This window comes from Lissotriton vulgaris, chromosome 1_1, assembly GCF_964263255.1.
Source record: "Lissotriton vulgaris chromosome 1_1, aLisVul1.2, whole genome shotgun sequence".
In the NCBI taxonomy this organism is placed as follows: domain Eukaryota; kingdom Metazoa; phylum Chordata; class Amphibia; order Caudata; family Salamandridae; genus Lissotriton; species Lissotriton vulgaris.
Genome location: NC_141685.1, coordinates 1,087,108,669 through 1,087,126,298, shown reverse-complemented (window position 1 = coordinate 1,087,126,298; position 17,630 = coordinate 1,087,108,669). Strand labels below are relative to the sequence as shown.

Sequence of the window (17,630 nt, the reverse complement as noted above, 5' to 3'; positions counted from 1 at the left end):
TATGTAAAGTTGGTTCCCAGGAATTTTCAGTAGCATCAGATCCTTTCCATTAAACTAAATCATGTAGACTCCCCCAGATGCCTTTTGAATCACGTATGCGTTGTACCTCATATTCTTAATGCGCATTGACCAATAGAGGAGGTGGTGGTGTATCTCGATAATAAGGTTTTAGGAGGGATACATGAAATACCGTATGAATTGCTTAATCTTCTGGCAATTTTAGTTTCATAGCCACTGGATTCACTATCTGTGTGATGCTAAAAGGGCCAATGAATATAGGTATGGGTTTACGTGGTCCTTCTATTTGGAGGTTTTTTGTGGATAACCATACTTGGGAGTCGATGAGGATGGTGGTCAGAAAACTATTCAGTCCGCCTTGGTAGCGGAAATTAACCTTCTGCATGTACCATAGGAAAACCGGCGGTCAGATTAGGATGAACCACCAGAAAAATCCAACTGCAGCAGTTGGATTTGCTACGGAAAGATCCAAAACCGCTGTTAAACCAGCGGAGTGACCGCACGTGAAATTACAATACGATAGTGGTGCCAGTGGAACGATCAGTTGTTTCCGACCGCCGCCATCTCAACAAATGATGAATGGGATTGCTGGCCGAAGGACTGTTGTATTCAGACCGCCGCGGTCACGCTGGAAGAGTAATGGTGGTCGAAAGTAACCACACAACAAGGCTACCAAGTGTGGCTATAAATCTGGCTCAGCCTCAAAAAACACCAAACACACCCCTATGACGCATCCTCATGGTAAGTAAAAAATACAAATCCCAGGTCAACCCACCCAACAGACCTGACATGACTTTCATTTTGACCCACCTACATAGCTGAGTATAAAATGAGCTCCTTTCCTGCCCAGAATCCTTTGCACAGCTCCACAACTGAAGGGCCTAACCCCACAGCATAAAGGGGAGGCAAATCAGCACACATCACACCATCACAACCACACTCACACCACACACATCACCACCTTCACACCTGCACTTTTATCCCATTTGCACATCACACACCAAGTCACAGAAGAAGATGCCCAAATTCACTGACAATGAGTTGTCAGTGATGGTAGATGAGGTAATCAGAATAGAACCACATTTTTTGGAAGCATGGTCCAACAGACACCAGTAGCCACAAAAAAATCAAATGTGGGCTAGGATAATGAATAAAGTAAATGCAGTAGGGACCACCCCGCGCACCCTGAAGGACATCAGGAGGAGGTGGCATGACCTCAAGACTAGGGTGAATGAGCGTGCTAATAAGAACCATGAGCTGGCTCAGAGGACTGGCGCCCCTCCCTCCCCCATTCCACCACTAACATTCACTGAATGGGAGGAGAAGGTGCTTGCCACACTGCATCCAGAGAGTCTCACAGTAATACCGGGGGAGTAGAAGCTGGTAAGTACCAACAAATGTCTCACATTACACTACTATGTATGGTCTTGCACAACTAGAAAGCTACACTTCCCAGACCACAATGCATTTATGTACAACACTCTTCTCAACATGTCTCACATATATAACATTCCCTTCCTCTGAATCCCCCCAAAGGTAGCTAGCAATATTTCCATGGGTGCATGTGTACAGGCAGCCAGCACTAATACTCCGACCAGACACCCTTGTCCCACAGCTGAGCAAGATGGAGCACTCCCCCCATCCAGAACCATGTGGCAGCGATTCTATTGCTCACTTTCACCTAACAGGTAGGTAGCCATCTTAACAGGGAAAGATGTTTGTGGCTAGGAAGCCAGCACTATGACTCCCACCAGGCCCCCTTGTTCCAGAGCCTAGCAGGAAGGTACACTCCTCCCACCCACAACCATGTGGCAGCTATTTCCCTCCACTGTGTCACGGAACAGGTAGGTAGACAGTGCATGCACCCTGCCTTCCTTCTCAAGATGCATGGAGCCATATGACCACACCAGCCCTCACATATCATCCAACTTGGCAAAGATCCAAAAGGCACATCCATTGTGCAGACAGGTAAGCGTACGTAACATTCACAGAAATTAAACTTTGAACCAACAAGTCACCTGTTGAACAAATTCAGGGCCCAATCATGCACAGCACTGAACACAATGTGTGAGTGCCATGGTGTAAGAGCATGAAGGCCCATATGAACACAAAACATTTATGGTCAATCAGACAAACTAACTAAAGTACATGATATGAAAAAGGTACGTATAACATTAAAATAGCTAGTCCTTGCTGAGATGAAAGGGATTCCATGCAGAGCAAACCAAAAAGATGCATAACATAAAGTTGATGTGCCTCAAGTTGTTAGATGACGACATAGTTTCTATTTACGTCACACCATGGACAAGTAATGGTAGAACCTCAACATCATGTCATGATGTTCAGTATCTTGCAGCCATACCAAGTGATTGCAATGTAATGTGCGTGGTGTATCATATATAACAACCAAACGTCGAACACCAAGCCTGTGGAGTACATTTCAATGACCATTTCACCTCTGTTCAACGGGAAATCCACAAGCAACTGCTGCAGAAGACAACACCAACCTGCAGAGCCAGTCTCCCCTCCGTCCGGAACATGAACTCTCGGATGCAGACTCAGTTTTTCGGATGATGAGCAACAACCTGGCCATCTGGTCTGCCAGGGCGTACCATGTCTCAGGCCCTCATTGTCCCCACCACTGCCCCCATCACAGCAACAACAGCGCTGACCCCTGCTGCAATGACCTGTGCGGCCTCAACCACCACCACTGTTGCATGCAACACTCTCCCTACCTCAGTGGTTACCAACACCACCACACAATCAGAGGGCAGGGAGAGTTTGCTGGTGCGTTGAGGGCCAACACCACAGGTCCGGGTCAGCAGGGCAGGTGGGAGAGCAACTGGGGGACAATACAGGAGGACACTGGGACCGAAGCGCTGGTCACCATCGCCAGAGTCCTTGAGGCATATGAGCAGACCCAGGGACAGATGGGCCAGGTTGTGGAAGAAGTGCGTGACACTGACTTTGTTGACTATCCTTACCCACATTTCCATGTTGGTGGCAGGAGTCTGTTGGAATGTGTGACTACATCAATGTGGTGACTACTATATTAGTCTCATTCACCGTAACTGACAACTCATAAATTCACTTAGTACCATTTTGTAAATAATCACTTCTCTGTTACAAATACGCATTGTAAATAAACACTCTTTACACACCTGTCTTTGTGTCAGCTCCATGTTTATCACAGTATGTACAATGTCAACTCAGAATCCAATGTACCACAAGGTCTGATTGTGACAAGACATTGAGAGGGTGAAGAGACCTAGAAAGACACAAGAGAATGACTTTTACTTGTCAGGTGATGCCACACCACTAATCATCAAGGTACACAAACCAGCACACATAACAATGAGCAACAACATCAACATAGACATGAGGTACCTGGATAAAAATACTCTGTGCCACACACATCAGCCATCAGCCATTAGCACAGATCCAACAACAGCCAGCAGTCAAAAAAGGTCTTCTAGGCCTTGACACTACCATCAAAGACAACAGACAATGTCACTGTTGTACAATGCCACTAACACTCAAGGGAAGTAGTTGTCAATGAGCTGTTGACGCAGGTCAACACCTTTCTCTTTTCCACTGTCTTCTTCCCTGGGCATGTGTGGGTTTGCGGGGGGCATCTGCTGCTTATCATCATCCAGGAGCAGAGGGATCTCTTTGCACAAGGCCAGGTTGTGGAGCATGCAGCATGCAACTATGCTCTGACACCCTTTTTGGGAGAGTAGAGTAGTGCACCTCTGCTCTTGTCCAAACATCAGAATCTAGACTTCAGAAGGCCAAATGTACGCTCCACCACACGCCGTGTCCTCCCATGTGCATCATTGTAGTAGACTTCCCCCTGGGTCCTTGGATTCCTCAGTGGGCTCAGCAACCAAGGCCGGTTGGGATACGCAGAGTCACCTAGATGTGCGATTCAGAGAGTAATTTAGTTATATAAACAATAGCTGAGGACAGCATGTCACACATGCAGCACACTTCTTGACTCTGCATACTCACCAATCAGCCACGCAGGTGAGCACGCCAAGACGCTTCGGCATTCGACCTAAACATAAACAGAAAACGCGTATATAAAGCCTGTTGTAACCGCTGCTCCACGTGTATGCAAAAGCACACGCAGCGGTTAGTTCGTTGACAGTTGACCCGTGTTAGGCGCTGACTCATGCTTAACACGAGTAATGGGTGTTTGTTCCCTGAGAGTAAACTCGTGCAGGCATGCAAATGATTTCCACTTGTTAACACGTGCTCTAATCCTTACTTTTAGTGCACAGTACAATGGGCTAATACTAAGTGAAATACATAGGGAAATAAAACAAAATAAATAAGTAACTGAACATGTCCTTTTACCCACATATGTCAGCGTTATGTACTACATTTTCTGTAAAGAATTTAGTAATTTTCTGAGGTTTTGATTACTTGGGGTTGTGAGTGCTGGAGATAATTACACTGATTGTTCAAAAAGTGTGATCCTCAGTCTGAAGATCCTCTCCTGTCTTATCCGCCTTCTCTGCAAACCAGCCAAAATCCTCCTCCTTGCCATGACGTACAGAGCGGAAGTTTTTGAAAATCAGATGTATTCTGGGGCTCTTCATATAGCTCGCACATGATTACCACCTGAGTCGAGGTGATGGTAAATTGCATGTTCTATTTGGTGTTTTTGCAACTATTCGCTATTTGCGACTGTGATGAACATATGAATAGCGAATCTCAAACCACAATTTCTTATTAGCGATTCGCTATTTGGAGTCATAAATTACTGAATTAGTAACCATTCGCTATGCAAAATTTATGGCTGTGAATGGGTTTCAAACATTCTATTTTAATTACTTTGCGAGTGGCATTCAGTTTGCGACTAAATAGTGATTCACAATGATTCTGTATGTATGGCCCAAAATGTCCTCTCACTTGCCATTGGGATAGGATGTTTTAGTCCCAATGGTGGCCATTGTGGAACCAAAGTGGTGGGGCAGCGCAGGAATAAAAAAAGAGTACTTACCTGCTGCCTGTCTCCTCCATCCTCTTCTGTTCCCGTTGGCTCCCAGCAGCAAATAGGCTCCCAGACACCCCTAAGCCAATCACAATGCTGCTGTCATGTTGGTAATACTATTACCAGCATGACAGCAGCATCATGATTGGTCTGAGTGGCCTGGTTTGGCACTCAGACAGTGCCTGAAACTGTTCTCCACACGGCTGTGCAACCACGGCCAAACTGTTATGCGCACTTATGGTGCCCACCACTTCTCCTCCCTGCTCTGTCACAATAGCTTTGCTTAGCCCCACCCTGCCCTAGAGTGCCCCAGTGCTGAAAAATAAAGTTATAACATCATTTTATTTTTCCTGATGCTCCACCACCTTAACGGAGGAGCTGCCGCTATTTAGTCCTCAAGGGAGCAGAAAGACTATTGAGGCTTTAGGTGTGAGGATGGGGCTTGATGTCAGGATGGGCCAGATTCACCCCATTATTTGATAAGAAAAAATAGTCTTACCATCCAGTGAGCTTTCTGCCTCTCTGGGGCAAATTGGAAGCAAACTTCCCCTCTGTCCTTTGGGGAGACTCAAACACGGCTTCCCCCCTTTTGGGGTGGAAGTATGGCCTTATGTCAACGTGCGATGCCTGCACTCCTTTCTTTTGCCCCAAAAGCAAGATCCCTTGTGTCTAGTGGGCTTTCTACCCCGCCCACCCTCTCCGCGTGGCAGATTTGGGGCAACTTTCCCAGTTGGGACATGCCTTCCATCTTCCCCCCAGGGAGGTGGACACAGACTATTGCCCTCACTTTGGAGGGGGTATGGCTCGATGCCAGGGTAGGCAGCACTATCCTTTTGTTTGTTTTGATGCCATTTTCTTATCCTTGATGTCTAGTGGGGAGGGACTGAAAGACTGTCTTGTCTCCTTTGGGTTAGGGGTATGGCCATTGCCAGAGTGCAACACCCACACCCCTTTCTTTTGCCACAAATGTAAAATCCCTGGTGTCAAGCGAGTTTTCTATTTTTCAAGGGGCAGATTTGAGGCAACCTTCCCAATTGAGACAAGTCTCTCTCTGCCCCTCAGGGTGGAAGACGGATTCTATTGCCTTTACTGGGGCGGGACTACAGCTCAATGCCAGGTTAGGCTGCCCCCTCTGTTGTTTGTTTTGGCACCAGATTGAATTCCCTGGTGTCTTGTGGGCTTTCTGCCTCCACACAAGGGCAACCCCCTGCCTCTTTATATGTGGAGGGGAAAAAAGACTAGTTTATTATTTTTGAGGTGGAAGGGTGCCAAAGCTAGAATACAAAATCAGTGGTGTCTCTGGAGCTTTCTACCCAGGGGGCAGATTTGGGGCAGCCTCCCCGACTGGGACACACTTCCTCTCTGCCTCAAAAGACACTATTGCCCCTTCTGGAACGAAGGTATGTCTCGATACCTGGGAATGCCATCACTTCCTCCTGGTGCCATTTTGAAATCCTTGGGGTTTTGCAGGTCTTTCTGCCCTTGGTGGGGTGGGGGTGGGGGTTCAGATTGAAGATTAATACCCCAATCCACCCCCCAGGGAGGGGGGGCAAAACATCTATTGGCCCCAGGGTAGTGGGAGCACTGGCCCATGTACAGGGGATGGGGGGCTACTTCGTTTCCAAAAACAAAACTGCATAAATTGGTCCCTGGTGTCTAGTGGGCTTTCTGAGGGTGTGGGCTAAATTGGGGACTTTGCCCTCATCCACCTCCCGCTGGGGCAGAAAAACCTCAGAATCCTTGTTTGGGATGGGGGCATGGCATGCCCATGATGGCCAGCTGCCATCCCTATATTTTATTTTCTAAAACTTTCTCTGGTGTCTAGAGGGCGTCCTGCCCCCGTGGAAGTGGGTAGACTGGGGGTAATCACCACTATTAGCCCCCAGGGCAGGTAGAAAGACTGACCTTTTTAGGGGAGTGGGGGAGCACAAGCCCTTGCCTTAGGGGCTGCTTCCCCATATCCCTGGGACCTAGTGAATGGATCCCAGCTTGAGCTCAGTCTCCTGTGGGGATCCTCAAGCAGGGATCGACTGGTCAGAGATACCACTGAAAAGGGGATCTTCTTCCCTTTCGAACAATACCTCACCAAGAGAATCAGTGCTCAGGGGGTGAGATTTGCCCCCCGAGCACTGATGCAGTGAAAATAAAACTCAGCTAATTTTACTTTCACTTTAATGATGTTAGCATGCCCTGCACACTGATTGTCATTACAGTAGAATAAAAAAGCCTCAGCTGTTCAGGAGCTAAAAATAAAATAAAGGAATCCCTCTGGTGAAAAGCACCAGAGGAGCCTTTAAACCCACACCCAGTGTCGGTCAGTGGCCAGCAGACGCTCTGGGGAAGGAATGCACTTAAGGGGTTAAGAAATTAAGTAGCCACAGCATATCTGGTAAATAATCACATTAATAGTAAATTGGCCAAAATACAGAAGGACCACACAAATCTAACCCTCTCTAAGCAACAAGCAGAAAAGTCTGAAAGGCTAATAACAAGATGACAACATTGGCTCTTTCCCAAATAGCACGTAGTTTATAATGTTCTGCACAAAGAAAGCTCACAGATTCATCACATGATTTTACTGGAAATGGGCAGAACTAAAAATTTAATTTATATTAATTTCAAAACAACAAGTACTTACACATTATTTTCATTGGCTGTTAAATCTTTTTTGTTTTTACTGACTACACTTAGTTCATACTCTCCCTCTCCGACAAGACACCAAACATCCAAATCAATTTCTCTGCATGACCGGAGTCGCCAGATGGATGAAAACCTCATGCTCAACACACACAAGAGGGTAGTAGAAATCTTTGTTAAAAATGCCTTGCTTTTGGACTCCATGTGGTGTCCTACCAAACATGGACCCACACTCCTCCCTGCAACGCACACAAAGTAACTTTAATAGTAATTGACAACCAAGTTAACACAGTCTCCCTCTTCTGCTTTCACACACTCAAGATGCTCAAGACGTTCTTTGCATGGCTCTCTACCAACACTCACAGAAACATCACCCAAGCCCTTGTCACCAAGCTGGACTACGGCAATGCACTCTATGTTGGAATCCTCACTCAACTGACTAGAAGGCTCCAGACCATTCAAAACTCAGTTGCCAGGATCACCCTCAGCTTCCCACCCTGCACTCACATTAAAGAGCTCCACTGCCTCTCAAGCCACAAATGCAAGTGCACTCTTCAAACTTCGGATGCACACTTACAAAGCCTTTCACAACATTGGTCCTGTGTACCTTAACAACTGTCTAAACTTTCATAAACCTACCAGACACCTCCACTCAGTCACACTCCTACTTGCACTAACCTCCAGCATACACAGATTCAGCGGTCATGCCGTCTCCTACCTCACTTCTAAAGCCTGAAATGACCTGCCCTTCACATCCGAGCCTCCTCCTCCGTTCATGAGTTCCGCAAGAAACTGAAGACCTCGCTGTTCACCTACCCTGACCCTGGATAGGCACATACATCCTGTTTCAGCACAAGGATACCCTCCCAGGTGAGTCGTGTGCTATACAGATACACGTAAGATACCATAATATAACATAGCATAATATAACCTAATGAAAAAACATTAGAATACAAAGAACTGCTTCTGCACGTTTAAAACAACAAAGGTTTAGCTCATAGCCTTGCAATGTTGCAACACAAGTACTTTGCTTCCTATAAAAGCTAGAGATCAGTTACATTTGCACACTAGGACAGAGACCATGGCGTGCAGCTGAATATCACTCACTTTATGAAAACAGATAAAACACCTGAACATGTATTTTCTAATGAAATATTTTACTTTTACAATTCCCCTCTCAGAAACCATTTTAAATTAGCACATCATCATGCTATAATACCTGTCATCTTTCTTGATTTTATTAGATCTTCCTTCTGTAACACTCTACCTTCTTCAGTTGTCTCATTATCTGCTTCTTCTTGTTCCTGTAATTCTATCTAAAACCCCTAACGAACGAATTCATAGAGCTACACTCATTACCACTATAATTATAACTATTATTGAAATAATAACCTTTATTACCTATCCCACTAAACCATGACTATCTTTTCCCAGATTCCACGTACTCCTAATGGGTGAATCCCATTTACAATGCAAGTAAGGTTATCAATATATTTGTTAAAATACTCTCACTATTATCTGGACTATATGTGTGACACTGAGGTTTCACAATATGACAGAAACCTCCCTCTTTAGCCTAAAGCATATCAAAGTTCATTGTTTACTAAATCATCATTGATCTAAATACAAGCATCTCTTGATAAATCTTAGCTAGCTTCTGCTATGTTGCTTGCTAAACGTTGTACTAAGGTGGACAATTTCGTAATCTTTGCATCACTCAAAGCAACAAGAATCAAAACACCAAACCCTTCGAATACTTGTTGACCTTTAATTTCTCTCTTTTTTTTTATATTTATTTTTATTGTTGCATCACATATCGATAAGCTCAGTCATATATATTTTCGTTGGTTGCAGCGTCAACATTCTGCTGCAGTCAACCATTAGTGCAACTTTTTCATTTTTATTATACAACTTCATAACTTTAAAGGTCATCGATTGGATAAGTGGTACATTTTAGATAGATCATTGGAGCGTTCAAATCAACTAATACAACGGGTAAAGCCTTTAATACCACATTTTGCAGGTCTATTATGCCAAACATAAGAGTCCGGAAAACCCTGGGGCTATCCTGTCTCAACCCAACTCCACCTTCCGTCCCCCCCACTCAGTATCCTCCTCATCCCCTGAGCTATCCATGTCTTCTTCTTCTGGCAGCGGCTCACACAGATCCCCCCTATAAGTATTCCAAGGTGTCCATATTCTGTTCCATTTACGTGGGTTGGCTCTTTGTTGGTACACTGCCCTTTCCACCACCATAAGCATGTCCATATTCCGGCACCACTGTGCCAGGGTCGGCGTCTCGGATGATCCCCACCTTTGCGCTATATCTCGCTTTGCTAACATCATTCCAATGACCACCCATTGCCTTCCATGTGGTGTTAAGTCGTTTGGGCCCAATACATGCAACAGACAAACTCGGGGGTCAGGTGTTATTGGGATTTGTAAAGTCTGGGCCATCGTGCGTGTTACTCGCCGCCAGTAGTCCACCATGCTGGGGCAGGACCATAGGGTGTGGTACAGTGTACCCTCCTCTCCACAGTGCCTCAGACAGTATGGGTAATCTGCTTTGTGGATTTTGTGCAGAATGGTGCGTGTATAGTATACTCGGTGCAAAATTTTAAATTGCACCAACCTAAATCTCGCCGAGATGCCAGCTTCTTTAGGTGACGCCAGCGCCCCATTCCAGTCTGTTTCATCTATTTCCCCTATTTCCCCCTCCCACTTCTCCTTCAATTTCTGCAACGGGTCGGGTAAGTTGTTTATGAGTTTATGGTAAGTGAGGGAAGTAGCACTGGCTTCCATGTAGTCTGTAAGTAATCGGTCCTCCAACGGGGCCGATTCTGGGACATTAGTGCCTGGTTCTATTGCTGACATTAAAGCGTGACGAATCTGTATGTAACGGTATGTTTCAGTAATGCCCAATTCGTACTGTTCCCTCAGGGTCTCAAACGAAACCACCCCATCCTTCGTCCACATATCACCCACCGTGGAGATCCCGATGTTGTCCCACTGTTCGAAGCCTTTACTGTGTCTCAGATTTCCCAGAATTCTGGAGTCCCACAGGGGTGTGAGTCGTGTAACCACTCCCTCCCATTTTAGTCATGTTTGGGCTTTATGCCATAGCGTCACAGTGTATTTAGTTGGGCCGCTAAGTTTTGCCGTCAACCCTTTATTGTAGAGTGGGGCCAGAAGCGTGTTTGTTCCTAGCTGCCGTCTGTCCGCCATATACGCCGGGTCGTCCTGTGGCCTGTGTATCCACTGGTTAATCACTTTGAGGTGGGCTGCCCAGTAATACAGTTCCAAATTTGGGAGCGCTATCCCCCCACTATACCAGTCTCGAATCAATTTCACATGCGCAGCCCTGGATGGTCTGTTTCCCCACAGTAAGCTAGACAGTTGAGTCGATATTTGTCGAAAGAACGACGATGGGACCAACGCTGGCGTATTTTCCAAGACATATAGGAAACGGGGTAACGCCATCATCTTGAAAAGTGCGGCTCTGCCCAACAGTGTTAACGGGAGGGTTTTCCAGTGGTGCACATCTGATTTTAACCTTTTGAGCAGCGGCCTGAGATTTAGGTCCTGAAAAGTCACATGCTCTCGTGTGATTTGGATCCCCAGATATCTAAAGGAGGTGGTCTCCAACAATAATGGGCAGTCCGCACTTAGATTCGGCGGCGTGCCGTGTAGCATATAGAGCACAGATTTCGTCCAATTTATTTTGTATCCCGAGGCTGTGCCATGCCTCTCACACAAGGCCAGCAGTACCGGAATACCTGTTGCTAAGTCTGTTAGGTAAATCAACATGTCATCGGCATATAATGACACCCTGTCTTCCCAGTCGCCTCCCCACCGTATGCCCTTCAGTAACTGGGTGGTCCTAATGATGGTGGCTAATGGTTCCAGCACCAGAGCGAATAGTAGCGGCGAGAGTGGGCATCCTTGTCTCGTGCCTCTCGCTAGTGGTATTTCTCTTGAGATGTGTCCATTTGCCGTCACTCGGGCTACAGAGTTTTTGTGTAAAAGTCTAATCCACGCTATGAATTTCGGGCCAAAACCCATATGCTCCAGAACCGCAAAGAGGTAGCGCCATTAAACCCATATGCTCCAGAACCGCAAAGAGGTAGCGCCATTCCACCAGGTCAAACGCCATTTTGGCATCAAGCGACAGAACAGCTGCTGGTTCTGACAGTAATGGAGCCTGTGCCATCACACCGTGTAGTCTCCTGAGATTAATCGCCGTGCTCCTGTGCGGCATGAATCCGGATTGATCAGGATGTATTAGGTGCACCAGATGAGGTAACAGTCTGTTGGCTAGTAGTTTCGCCAAGATCTTACTCTCGGCATTAAGGAGGGATATTGGGCGATATGACCCGCAGTCCTCAGGTGGCTTGCCGGGTTTCGGTATTGTTATTATAGTCGCTGCGCGTTGATCGGGCGGTAGTTGTCCCTGTTCCAGACTGGCCTTAAACATATTTAGTAGGGGGGTCGCAAGCGTTTCCGACACGGTTTTATACCATTCAATCGGTATCCCTTTGGGACCTAACGCTTTTCCTGAGTGTAGTGCGGTGATGGCTATCTGTAACTCTTCAGCGGTCAGGTCTGATTCCAACTCTTCTCTATGGTCCTGTGACAGGGTGCGAGTGGGTACTCCTGCGAGAGACGCCTCCGCCATCTCCCGAGTAACATTGAATTCAGGGGAGTATACTGTTTGAAAGTGGTCAGCCAGGAGTTCAACTATCAATGAGGGACGGGTTTGTAATACCCCTGCAGGATCTTTCAAGTGTAGGATGGCCCTCTGTCCGTCCCGTTTTTTCTCTAACCAGGCAATAAGCCTACCAGCTTTGTCCCCCACGTCGTAGAGTCTGTGAGCTGTCGCCGCTATATTGTCCACTACCCTCCGGCGTATGTGGTCGGTATGACGCTGCTGACACAGTTGGAGACTGTGTAGCGTGTCCCTCGTCGGGACAGTCTCATGATCTCTGTTGGCCTTGGCGAGTCTGTCTTCCAGGTATAGGAGCTCTTGTTTTTGTGTGCGTTTGTACCTCGTGATAGTGGAAATCGCCTGTCCCCGGAGAACTGTTTTGTACGCTTCCCCATAGGATATTGGGGGATTTAACGGACCCTACGTTTTCAGCGAGGTACGTCCTCGTCCCTCTCTTAAGCGCTTTTGCTACTAATGGTGCTTTAAGGTACCCCGGGTAGATCGGGCAGATGCGTGTTCGGGTCCGTCCAGGGTTGGATAGACTCAGTGTCAGAGGAGAGTGATCCGAAACACCCCTTGGTTTGATTTGTACGTCGTCTATAGTGAGGGTGCCGTGTCCCAGTGTTAGGAAATAGTCGATCCGTGATAAACTATCATGGACCGCTGAGTGATACGTGTATTGCTGATCGTCTGGGTGGAATAGCCTCCATAGGTCCACCAAGCCCTGTGCTTCCATAAAATCACATAGCCGGGAGGGCCCGGGAGATTGAGTTCTGACCGGGAATCTGTCTCGTGTGTTGTGTGCCACTGCGTTGAAGTCCCCACCCAAGATGAGATCCCCCTCTGGAAGGTCTAGCAGAAATTTCCCCAACTCTGGTAGTGCGACTGCGTGTAGTGCCGGCGGGATATATACCGAGACCACATTGAGCGGCCTTCCTTCCCACTGCCCATGTGCCGCCGCAAAACGTCCCTGTGTGTCTAGTTTCGTGGATTGGATTATGAATCTCGAAGAGCGGTGCATCAGAATCCCTGTACCACGGGACCCCCTAGTGAACTCTGAATGTACGATCATACTGTAGCCCTTCCTATCTAGTGCTTTGGTTGCTGTGCCTGTTAAGTGTGTTTCTTGTAGTAGGAACAGGGCTGGGTTCAGTCTTTTTATACTCTGTAACACCAAACCTCTTTTAACTTTATCCCCTAGGCCCCTCACATTCCACGTCATGAGGCACAATGGTGTCCCCTGCCCCGTCCTGGCTACCTCCCTTCCTGCTTCAACCCATGTGGTGTGTGCCATAACATCTGTGGTGGCTGACATTAATATGCCGTGGAGATCGTGTGCGAGCGCATTTCCAATGTTTCGCCTTACGGTTAGCGTGTGCCATATAGTTCCAATCTTGACCAGTAGAACAGTTTGAAAAAAGCAAAACCTCCCACCCCCCAACTCCCCCCTCCCTGCCCCCCTGCTAAACGGACCTAAAACTGCCCGCCCCCCCAACTCAGCAGAGTGCCTGATCCCAACCCAAAACAAAGTACTTGCTCGCTGGGGTGAAGGACTCTCCGGAGTCGGCGGCCCCCCTCCTTGACCACGGAGGACCTCTGCCCAGTGTCCATGGCAGCACTCCCGGTCAGCGTTACAATTGGCCTAGATAGGCAGCATCGGGAAGTCATTGATCTTCATTGTCTTCTGTTTCTGGTATGTCGTTCAGAGGCGAGTGTGAGTCTGCTTCTCCCCCAGACGACTGGGAGCCCGTTCGGGGTCCGTTATTGCGATGTTTGTTCGGCCTGTTGGAACGGCGAGGCAGTCCCGCTGGTCTCCATCCCTCCAGCCAATCCTGAGCTGCCTCCGGAGTGTCGAAAAACCATGTTTTATTGTCCGCCACTATTCTCAGTCTGGCTGGAAAAAGCATTGAGTAGGGAATCTCCTTTGCCCTAAGTTCTTTTTTAAGTTCGAAAAAGGTTCTTCTTCTACGCGCGACTTCCGCCGTATAGTCAGGGAAAAATGCCAGTGTGGAGTTCTGTATTCTAATGGCGGGTGAAGTTCTTGCTGCCTGTAGGATCGCATCCCTGTCTCTGAAATTGAAGAGCCGTGCAATGATCGGCCTTGGGTTAGCGCCGGTTTTCGGGCGACCCCCGGGAACTCGGTGTGCCCTTTCCACTGTAAAGAAAGCAGAGAGACCCTTGGGATGAAGGCTTTGTTTGATCAGGTCTTCAACATACAGGTCCATCGCTCTTGTGTCTTCCGATTCCTGAACCCCTATGATACGGATGTTGTTCCGTCTCGAGCGCCCTTCCTGGTCATCCAGCTTGTCCCGCAGCTCCTTGTTTTCTTTTGTGATATGCTCCATACTTATCTGCAGTTCTGAAACATCTCCCACCAACGATTTGGTCACTACTTCCATTGCACTCACTTTTTCTGACATTTTATGGAAGTCTGCACGTATGAGTGTTATTTCAGCTGAGATCGATCCCACTGTTGCCTGTACCTGAGTGAGGGCCCGCATCACATCGTCCAAGGTTGCTTTCTTGCCCCCCGCTGTGTCCGCGGTTTTGCCCGCCTGCTGTTTCGCGTCTAGTGGGGAGGAGGTAGACTTATCATAAGCATATCTTTCAAGACGGGCTTGTGCCGCTCCGCTTTTCGGCCCTTTACCGGCTATCCTGGCAGTCCCTTCCGCAGCGTTCCGCAGAGGCTGCTCGTTATAAAACCAGTTCCCAAGTGGTGTTGCGACCGTTAAGGAGAAACCCCTGTGAAGGTCTTCCGCTCACTTTATGTCCCCTGATTGGGCCACTGATCGATGGGGTTTGCTCCCCTCCTTGCCACCAAGTCAGTTGCGGACACGGTCCTCGCTTCTTGCCAAGCTCAGTGTGCCGCCCAATCACCGTCTGTGGATCCTAGTCGTTGCGCCCAATGTTCCGCAGTGTCCCTGCAGCCCGTTTATCCCGGTGCGTGTCGTTGTATGAGGGGGTATGGGGCCCGAGAGGAGGAAACTGTGCCCTGGAACCAGGGCCTATTTTGTGGTGGGTAAGTCGGATAGGCGCCTGCGTGCCACCGCCTCCAGTCGCGCCACTGAACGATGGGTTTTGCACTCTTTCTCACGGGTCAGCCAGTGGTCTGTAGGATGACTTCTGTTGTCCTTCACCGGAACTGTCGGCTCTCGGCCAGCGCGATCCTTTCGCTGTTTCGCACCCCGGGCTCACCCGTGCACCGCGTCCAAGATGGCGGCCTCGGCCTGGAGGTCACAGGGACTATTGCTTCCGTACGTTCGCTGGGGGCGTCCTAAGCCACCACGGAAATACCGACGAGGATGTCTGGTCATCCGGACCCCAGCCCCTCAAGTTCGGCGATGGCGCAGTTCCACTGTTCCTTCCTGCTTCACGAGCTCGTCCACGAGCGGGCGCTTCCGGCGTTGTCTCGCTCTGATTAGAGCACTTCCTGTCGGCTCGCTGCTTCAGTCTGCGGCCCGGCTGTAGGCCTCCTCAGCTGCCCGCACGGGCTTCACTCGGAACTGTACTTCCCGATGTCGGATTTTTGTTTCGCTTGTCTCCGTTTGTGCCGCCCGGTCCTGGGCGTCGGCCCCTTCCCGTAGGAGATTTTTGTGTGCCGGATCAGTGGTCGGATCGTCGAGGAGGCCGCTTCAACCGCGGAGCTCGCCTTCTATGCTGCCGCCATCATCGGCTGCTAGCCACGCCCCCTTTAATTTCTCTTTTAACTCCCCCATGATGCACATCACTCAAACTATTCACATGGTAGATTTTAGGAAACTCTAAAGCTAGATAACATAAACCAGGCCATTGTTGCAGAATGGTAAAATAAGCTGCCTTGTTACAAATGTGATAAATGCCTCTAAATATATGATTAACACTACTTAACATATAGAGCCTATCCGTAATGTATGTCCCTAATGCTATTATGTAATGTATGGGTCTCGTAAGCACACACACTATTCATATCAGATAAGTATTCCCTTCTTTGTCTTCCCAAATCTTAAAACTAGGAATTATGTGGGAATTTTTGATCACAGTCTCTTCCCTCAAATCAAATCTCATTTCTTCTGAACTTTTTAATTTATCTTTTGATCTTTTCCTGTTCAGTTCACGCTCAACTTCATTGAATCTACACCAATTCCTAAGGCTAGTACTCCCAGTGTTAGTACTTTGACATTTTAAATAACTTCTAAAAGGTGCAGATGCTTGCTTCAAGTCTTGTAAAAGCAGCTAAATGCTGAGGCCTGCAGGGGCAGCATGGCTGACGCGCTTTAATTTCTCTCCGCCATTGATCCCCTTAAACCGGCATATTTATCCGGCATCTACAAAGTTTTCTGGCAGAGGGTTGAACCTGAAGGCCCGACGACGCCCCAGGGGCCCATAGAGGCGCGGATCGTGCAGGAACAGCGAGTGCAAGGCCATCGGAGTAGAGCGACGGAGAGCTGCGGGCTGAATCGAGCAGGTGGGGCGCCGGCGACAGGGCTCCAGTCGGAGGCGGTTTGCAGAGCAGAACACCTGCGAATGCCTCAATACTGTGAGACGATGGAAAGCAAGCTGGGAGCTGAAGCGCAAGCTCCTAGGACACTAGAGACGATGGGTGGCGCTGGCTGCGCAGATCCAGGAAGCACCTCAAGCGAAGGAAACGCATGAGACAGGCCTGGTCCCGAGGCACAGGAAGTTGCGGTGAGGAGACTACTGATGGACGGAGAAGGACTTCGAGGTACGAATACTCCAGCAGCCTACGACAGACCAGAAAGAAGAGGAGGAAGCCTGGGTGCGGCCAGCTGCAGAGGTAGATCGGTGGGCTGAACCGAGGAGTGGTTACTAGCTGAGAAGGTACTGGGCTCTCCGAGTATCTGGCCAAAGGACGGGCGGAGCGGTGTACGACGACGCTGGACTGGAGTAAGTTCTAGGGCTAGCTGATGTTGGGTGCGGCCCCGAAGGAGAGAACAGCCACACACTGGCCTTTCTTGCCTAGGCATGAGAGAGCTACGCGACGGGCTCAGTGAGCTGCGTGGTGCCCTGGTGCCCTTATGACCACTTGTGCTGGAGCCTCACTCCCTTTAGCAGGCAAGAGGAGTGATACTGGCTGGAACTGGTGAACGGAGCTACGATGAGCGGCGAAGGATGGAACATGCCTCCCGAGAGAGGGCAAGCGAAGAGTGAAGACGATGGGAGCTGGTAGGCCACGTGGAGGCTTTTGGTCCGGGGGATATCAGTGTATAGATAAAAGAGGTATGCTGGGAAGCAGGGTTGCACGATTGACTTGGGGTATAGTGATCCAAGGGC

General features: G+C 48.4%; 1 protein-coding gene across 1 annotated transcript in view; it reads right to left on the bottom strand.

Annotated features, from left to right (window-relative positions):
- ENTHD1 (ENTH domain containing 1) overlaps positions 1 to 17,630 on the bottom strand; it is a 1,212,238-nt gene that overhangs the window by 816,344 nt on the left and 378,264 nt on the right. The window lies entirely within an intron of this gene.